The sequence below is a fragment of the Tenrec ecaudatus genome, unplaced genomic scaffold, assembly GCF_050624435.1.
Source record: "Tenrec ecaudatus isolate mTenEca1 unplaced genomic scaffold, mTenEca1.hap1 Scaffold_536, whole genome shotgun sequence".
NCBI classification, from domain to species: Eukaryota; Metazoa; Chordata; class Mammalia; order Afrosoricida; family Tenrecidae; genus Tenrec; species Tenrec ecaudatus.
In genome coordinates this window covers 152,021-160,987 of record NW_027459451.1, presented here as the reverse complement: position 1 = coordinate 160,987, position 8,967 = coordinate 152,021, and positions in this window count along the sequence as shown.

The following is an 8,967-nucleotide window of genomic DNA, read 5'->3' as shown; positions in this document are numbered from 1 at the left end:
AGAGGGAAAAAAGTAAGTGATTAGAATTCCCCAAGAACACTGAGGGTAATAACATAGCACTGTGACAATCATGTTGCCAGAGAGAAACACTTTCATAATCTACTCCCTTTCCAGAAAAACATACACCATGAGAATGCCTAGTGGCTGCCTCAGTGATCTTCATGAGAATGAAATAGACTTACTACTTCTTCATTTAATGAATTTGAGTAGGTTTTGTATTCTGACATAGTAGAATGCAAATAAATATTTATTGAATCATTGCTATAATGAGTTGTGAATGAATGGATTAGTATGAGGATACGTGGAATTCTATATGCTGTCTGCATTGAGACACTGATTATAGTTGCAGCCCTCACAATTCTCTAAGGAACCTTTGTAAAATGAGCCCAGCTAGTGGTTTGGTGGTTTTTGCTAGAGGCTAAACATGCGTTTCCTGTCTAGCAGCAATGCTTTCTTTCTTTAATGTCAGTAATAACACTTCCTAAGGGAAGAACATGATAACATGCAGAAAAGATACACCTGCGGAAAAACTTTACAGGAACGTTATACTCAAATCCATAGTTTCATAGACAGGGCTACAAAGAGAAAAGAAAATGGAAATGCTTGGATCTCACCATATTGAGCCTAGCATGCATATAAGACTTTAGTGATAAATATTTCAGAATACATGCAGCTGACCTGCTTTCACCATCCCTTCACACATTTCTGTCTATAAAATTAATACTATTACTAAATATGACATTTGAAGTTATTAACAAATCACATGAAATATATGTTTTCTAAATGACTAATAATAAATATTATATGTCACTTTACAGGCATGTACAAATTGGAAAGTGGGAAAAAAGGTAGAAGAATAAATGATTCCTTTGAACTGTAGGACTGGCAAAGAATGTTGAATATACCATGGACTACTGAAACAATAAACAAATCAGTCTTAGAAGAATTACAATCTGCAATGTCGCTCAGAAATGAGGATGGGAATGACTTCCACTTATTTACTTTGGGCATGTTATCTGAAAGATCAATAAATGGATAAAGGTTTCATACCAAAAAAAAGAAAAAAAGAAAATCTGTGATGGTTACTGGGGAATGGAAGATGTAATCGGGTAAAAAGTAGTTGATAGCAATAAATGAGAAGAAAATATCCTACAAGTGGGAGGTGGGAAAAAAAATGCGATGGCAGACAGGAAAAGCTATTGGTAGAATTGATAAATTATAAATTTGTTTAATATCAAAATAATGGTCTGAAATGTAGACCTCTATCTCATTCACAATTAAAAAGAAAAAAAGATCAGAGTTCTGGGAAGATGGTGCTGAAATAGAGTCCCCTTCCTAGAATTCCCTTTGCCTGGCTCAGAGATTGAGAGGTCAGGAGGCCAATTCTGGCACTTTAGACATGGGACCAAGACTCTCAGCACTCCAGGATTATTTTAGACCTCCCTCTCCAATTTTTGCTCACAGAGAATGCAGCAGAGGCCTCTGCAGTCTTCCCTTTCTGCTACCTTAGCAGGGTGTTTGGGGTAGAGAGTGTCAGGCTCCTCCATACTCCCCTAATTCTGTGACTGCCAGGACAGGGAATATCCCAATACAGACAGTCTCCCAAGTGGAGTCCACAGCCCGATCTCCTCCCAGAACACAGGAGAAACTGGATGCTGGAGCTCATAAGGCCCACGGAGCAGAGTCATCATAGTTACACTTCCTTACTGGATCCCTTCTCTTCCCCTTGTTGCAGGGGTGAAGCTCTAATGGCTACCAAACCAAAAACCCCAGGTAACTTGAAAGGGATCCATCTCCAGTAAGAAAGGAACACACACTGAACTCTCGGAGTTACAAGAGTATATTAGATATTTTCCTATTTTCTTTTAAGGAGGAAAGCCACAAAAAAGTATTTTTTCCCTCCAGAGTTACCAGATTCCAGTAGTCTCATGTTTCCCAGCAGTTCCCCCTCCCCTATCTAGGTGTCTGGTAGACAAGGGGATTTAGGTCCTTAGCAGGACCACCTCCTGAATGGAAGTCCCCCTTCTCCACCCACTTTGAGGCCCCACTCCAATAGCCTATTTCCACCCTGACCAAGTGTAAAGAGCATATAGTACTGCATTGTGCAGAAACCCATTATAAAAAGGCCTTCTGTTATAAACACAATAACAGAAGGGTGGCACTCTCCCTATATAATATACCCCAACCACCATTGCTCCAAGACCCTGCTTCCTCCACCTCAGTAACACACACTGTCTTATAACAATACATCTCTTCAAAATATACTCATAAGAATTTACTATACTTAACAGGAAGTCTTCTTATGAATATTACTAGGCACCATCAGGTTTCTTCACCACATTTGCTTATTCACCCGCTTTATCTTCAGCAGTTGTGTCAGGAAGGTGAGCATCACAGAATGCCAATTTACTAGAAGAAAGTATTCTTGCATTCAGGGAGTACTTGAGTGGAGGCCCAATGTCCTTCTGCTACCTTAATACTAAACCTATAAATATAGGCACATAGATCTATATCCCCATCTTCATATGTAAATATATTTGCATATGTACATGTCTTTATCTAGAGCTCTATAAATGCCCTTTGCCTCCCAGAACTTTCCTCTATTTCCCTTGACTTTCCTCCTGTCCCACTATCATGCTCAGTCCCCACCTGGGTTTCAGCAATTCCTCTTGGTTACATTACCCTTGATAATGCCCTACCAGGCCTCCCACACCCACCTCACCACCAATTTGGATTCGTTGTTGTTCCCTTGTCCCTGGGTTTGTTGTCATCACTTCCTTTCCCCCCACCTCCCCTTATCCCAGAACTGTAGGTCCCATTCTTTTCTCCTCCAGATAGTTCATCCAGCCTATCTTATTTAGACAGACCTACAGAGATAATAACATGCACAAAAACAAGACAGAGCAAAACCAAGCAACAATATACAACAAAGCAACAACAACAAACCACTGACAAAGAACAAAACAAAACACAACAAGAAAGAAAAGCTTATAGTTAGTTCAAGGATTGTTGGTTGGCCTTTAAGAGTGTTTTCCACGCCAGTCTGTTGGGGCACCACGCCCTGGCCCCAGAGTCCACCTTCAGCATTCCCTGGGGACCTTGTTGCTCCATTCCCTTGCTGTTCTGCAGATAAATGTCTTTCTTATACACATATGTGTGTTTTTTAAGTTGTTTGTCTAGTCTACCAGGACTAACACACCAGGCTCCAGGGAATGCCAAAAATAGACTTTGGGGCCAGATTGTGACACCCCATCAGACTGGACTGCAAAACACTCCTAAAGGTCAACAAGCCGACCGTGAAATATTTATGGACTTTTTTTGGGGGGGGGGCATTGGGGGTTTTGTTGTTATTATTGTTTTCTTTTCCGTTGTTGCTTGATTTTGCTCTGCCTTGGTTTTGTGCTTATTATTTTCTCTGCAGGTCTATCTAGATAAGATAGGAAGGATAAGCAATCCAGAGGAGAAAACAAATGGATCCACAGTTCCATGGGGACACAGGAGAGGGGGAGGTGGGGAAAGGAAATGGGTGTTAATAAACCCAGGGACAAGAGAACAAGTGATCTAAAATTGATGTCAAGGTGCATGTAGGGTGCCTGGTAGGATTTTTATCAAGGGCAATGTAGCCAAGAGGAATTACGGAAATCTGAAAGGAAGCCCAACATGATAGTGAGACAAGAGGAACATAAAGGGAAATAGAGGAAAAAACAAGGGGGAAATGGGCATTTATGGAGGTCTAAATATAGGCCTGTATGTATATAAATATATTTATATAATAATAGGGAAATAGATCTAGGTACATATAATTATGTGTTAAGTATTAAGGTAGAGGACAGACAATGGGTCCCTACTCAAGTACTTCCTCAGTGCAAGAACACTTTGTTCTAATAACCTGGGGTCTGAGGTGCTCAGCTTCCTGACACGATCTCTGAAGATAAAATACATGGATAAGCAAATGTGGTGAAGAAAGCAGATGGTGCCCGACTATAAAAAATATAACATCTGAGGGCTTAAAAGCTTGAAGATAAACAAGCACACATCCAGCTGAGAAGCAACAAAGCCCACATGGAAGAAGCACACCAGGCTGTGTGATCATGAGGTGTCGATGGGATCAGTCATCAGGCATCAAAGTCCCAGAACAAAAAATCATATCAATGTGAATTGGGGGCAGAGGGACAAGTAGAGACCCTAAACCCATATGTAGACAATTAGACATCCCTTACAGAGGGGTCACAGGGGAAAAAATGAGCCAGTCGGGGTATAGTGTAGCACCAATGAAATATACAATATTCTTCTAGTTCTTTAAAGATTCCCCATCCTCAATATCATGAGGCACAATTCTACCTTAAAAATCCAGCTAGACCAGAGCTGTACGCAGGTACAGATAAGAGCTGGAAATACAGGGAATCCAGGACAGATAAACCCCTCAGAACCAATAATGGGAGTTTTGATACCAGGAGGGGAAGGTGTAGGTGGGAGGATAAAGGGGGAACCAATCACAATTATCTACAAATCCCCTTCCAGGGAGATGGACAACAGAAAATTTGGTGAAGGGAGACAGCAGTTGGTGTAAGACATGAAAAAATAATAATAATTTATAAACTATGAAGGGTTTATGAAGGAGGGAGAGCAGAGGAGGGGGGGCGGGAATGAGGAACCAATACCAAGGGCTCAAACAGAAAGCAAATGTTTTAAAAATGGTGATGGTAACAAATGTACAAAGGTGCTTGACACCATGGATGGATGGATGAATTGTGTAAGAAATGTACAAGCCCCCATAAAAAATGATTTTAAAAAATAAATCAATTAAATTTAAAAAGAAAAAAATGGAGCTACTAGAAACAACACACCCAAATGAAATAATATCAAAACAGTGAACTTGATGACAACCTAACATAAATCAGCAAATGAGAGAAGCAAAAACAAACAAAGTTGTCTGAAGAAATCCTAAGGATGATGTGGGATACCATGAAGCAAATTAATATTTGAATTATTGGTATGCTCGAGCAGGAAGAAACAGGTAAGTCTACAGTTAAAATAGTAAAGGAAGAAAATTCCCCCAAAATCACAAAGGAGGAGAGGATAACCATCAAGGAAGCAGAGAGAACACCAAATAGAGTATAGTCCCTGTGGTAATCACATCATCTGGTGTCAATTTGTGATTTGAGGATTAAGAGTGAAGGGGTGGAGTCTAGCCTGTCAATCAGGTCACAGCCAATGAGGCCTTTTTGTGGGCATGGCCTTCTCCTGAGAATTCTGGGAATTCCTGTATTCCCTGTTCGGGTGATTTGACCAGCTATCCCACATCAAACTGCATCTGAAATGAGACGTGCAGATGAAAGGAAAAGAAAGAGTCATGTACAAAGTATGGGATTGGGAGGACAACAGTCTGATGGACCAAGTATATTCAAAGCTTTATTTTTATACTCTCCTTACAAGGGAATGATTACACAAGAAACATGAAAGCACTTGCTCTAAAAAGCATTCTGAAACTCTTATCTATGTAAAACTTTACTTAACTAGGCCCATGGTCTAAACACTTGAATACTAAAAGCACTATATTCTAAGATAAGCACAATGACATGCAGAGTTCAAAAGAATCTTAAAGAGGTCATAAATAACTGAGTTATCTCACAATGCTTTTATCTACAAGGCAAACAGAAGCACAGGTGACTAATTAGTCACTCACCAATTAGCACCTTGACCAGCCTAAGGCCTCCTACATTCCTCTTTGGAGTCCGGAGAGACTCTCTCTTCTGCTCACTTCCTGTGAGAAATCTCTGAGGAGATGCCACATGGACCTACCCTGATGCAGCCCTGGGAACTGGAAGAGCCATATGGAGACCCCTGCCAGTGCTGAGATGCTTACACGTTCACTGATTCAGCTTTCCCCCTGCAGTTGTCATCGCTGCGTGTGGTTTGTGGGATGAAGGAGGTCTTTGTGGATTGGTGTTGGACATAGGGGTTAATGTTAGACTTGTGGGCTTAGTCTGCACTAGGTTGGGATGTTTTCTTGATGTGCACTTACCCTTTATATAAAACTCTCTCTTGTACATAGGCATTTCTATGGATTTTTTTCTCTAATGTACCCAGACTAGCACAGGACTGTACATGAAAGCCAAGATAGAGAACCCGTCAGAAACATTAACAGGAGTAATGGCTCCCTGGAGGTACAGGAAGAGAAGAGGAGGAAGGGGAAATAGGGAGCTGATAGCATTGATGACTGTATAATCCCATTTGATGGGATTATACAAAATTGCATGCCAGTAGGTATATTATATCCTGTTAGATATGGTAAACAACAACTATTATAAGGAAAAATAATAATAATATGTGTTCCTAGGGGTTAGGGCGGAGGAGGGAGAGGATAAAAGGGGGCTGATATTAAGGAGTTCAAGAAGAAAATATGTTTTGAACTGGATTGTGAAAGCAATTGTACAACACTGCTTGATGTGACTGAACTATGGAATGTTAAGATATCTGTAAGAGCTCCAAATAAATGATTAAAAATTAAGACAAAACAAACGACAGACTGAAAGAAAAAAAATCAAAGTGAATATCACAAAAGACTCTAAAACTTGCTCTTAATTATAGAGTACCTAAAGTAAATGCCAGGAAGGATGAAGTCACGGAATTGAACAGAAAGTTTCAAAGGGCAGCTGGATATGACAAAGCCAAATATTATAATGAAATGTGCAATGTAATAGAATAAGAAAATCACAAAGGAAGGACATGCTCAGCATATCTGAAACTTAAAGAACTGAAGAAAAATTCAAGTTTTTCATTGCAATTTTGAAAGATTCTATAGGCAAAATATTGAATGATGCAGAAAGCATCAAAAGAAGATGGAAAGAATATAGAGTCACTGTACTCAAAAGAAGTTGACAGTCCACGCTTTTGAAGATAGCATATGAGCAAGAATCAATGGAGCGGCAAGGCTCCAGGAATTGATGGGATACCGATTTAAATGTTTCAGAAAGCTGAAGAAACACTGGAAGCACTCACTCATCTATTCCAGAAAAATTGTAAGGCGGCTACCTGACCAACTGCCTGGAAGGGATCGATATTTGTGCCCATTCCAAAGAAATGTGACCTAACAGAATGTTTAAACATGAATGATATCATTGATATCTCACATAAGCGAAATTTTGCTTAAGATCTTACAACAACAGTTGCCACAGTACATTGAGAAGGAACTGTCAGAAGTTCAGGCTGGATTCAGAAGATGGTGTGGAACAGGGGATATCATTACTGATGTCAGATGGATCTTGGGTCGAAGCTGAGAATACCAGAAAGATGATCACTTGTGTTTCATTGACTATTCAAAGACTTATAACTGTGTAGATCATAATATATTGTGGATAAACTTGAGAAGAATGGGAATTCCAGAACGCTTCAATGTGCTCATGAGAAGTTTGGATAAGGATCAATAGGCAGTTGTGTGAACAGAACAAAGGAATATTTCATAGTTTAAAATTAGAAAATGGGTGAATCATGTTTGTATCATCTCATCATACTTGTTCAATATACATACTAGTATATCATCAGAGAAACTGAATTTTATGAAGGAGAGTGTGGCATCGAAATTGAAGGATGCAGTATGCAGATGTTACACCTTGCTTGCTGAAAATGACAGGAATTGGATCACTTGCTGATGAAGATCAAAGATTGTAGCCATCTGTATGACATACAATGTAAGTAAGGCCAAAATCCTCACAACTGGACCAACCGGTGACATTATGATAGAGAAAGGCTTGAAGTTGTCAAGAATTTTGTCTTGTTTGGATGCACAATGAATGCTCATAGAAGTAGCAGTCAGAGATCAATAGATGTATTGCCTTGGGTAAATCTCCTGCACAGGACCTCTTTAGAGTATTGAAGAGCAAGGAGGTAACTTTGAGGATTAAGATGTGCCTGGCCCAAGTCATGGTATTCTCTAATACATCATAGGCACGCTAAAGTTGGATATTGAATAAGGAACAGTGTAGAAGAATCCATGTATTTGTATTGTGATTATGGGGAAGAATATTGAAAGTACCAAGGACTGCTAAAATAAAACCCAATCTATATCGGTAAAAGTAAGTCCAGAGTACCCCTTAGAGGAAAGGATGGCAATACTTTGTCATGCATACTTTGGACATATTGGCAAGAGAGGCCAGTCCCCCCTGAAGGACATTTTATTAGGCAGAGTTCTCTAGAGAAGCAAAACCAGGACAGTTATAATTATTTATATATATATATATATGTTAATATAGTACAAAGGAATTAAAACAGCTAATTGGTCCACACAGCAGTACAAAGAGCTCAGTCTCACCCACTTTCATGGGTCAGTTAATATAGATAAGGTCTTTTCAACTCACTTGGCCACTAGCCCAAAGATCAGAGAAGCAGAAAGTAGGAAGGGCTAGCAGAGACCCGTAACACAGCAAGGTGAGGTAAGTCACAGTGGAGCATTATGATATAGTGGTGGGAGATCACTCACTACCCCTGTGGCATTTGGAGGTGGAATGTCTGGAGGATAGGCAAGGTGTGTGAAGTCATCCCACAGGAAGCAAACATGGCAAGGTGGAACAGTGCCATAGCATGGAACAGCATGGCATATCAAGGTAGCCCATGTTTGGCTTAGCAAGGTGGTAAAGTCCTGAACAGCCCACAGGTAGCACAGTACACTTGATGAAGCAGGGCAACTGAATTAAGAAGTATATTGGTCTAACCAACAAAGTGGTAGAAAGAAGGAGAAGATGGCTTCTAGAGAGCCATCTGAGGGGGTACACCTCAAACATAATTTCTCCTCCCAACCAAAGCTATGTATTTAAATTTTAGGTATTTATTTACAATTCAGTGACATTTATTAAATTCTTCGAGTTGTGTGACAAATCTCACCCTCCTTTTCTGAATTGCTCCTCTGGTTTACTTCCTCAAGCCCTCCCACTGTCATCAAGTTGATGCCAACTCATAGCGACCCTATGT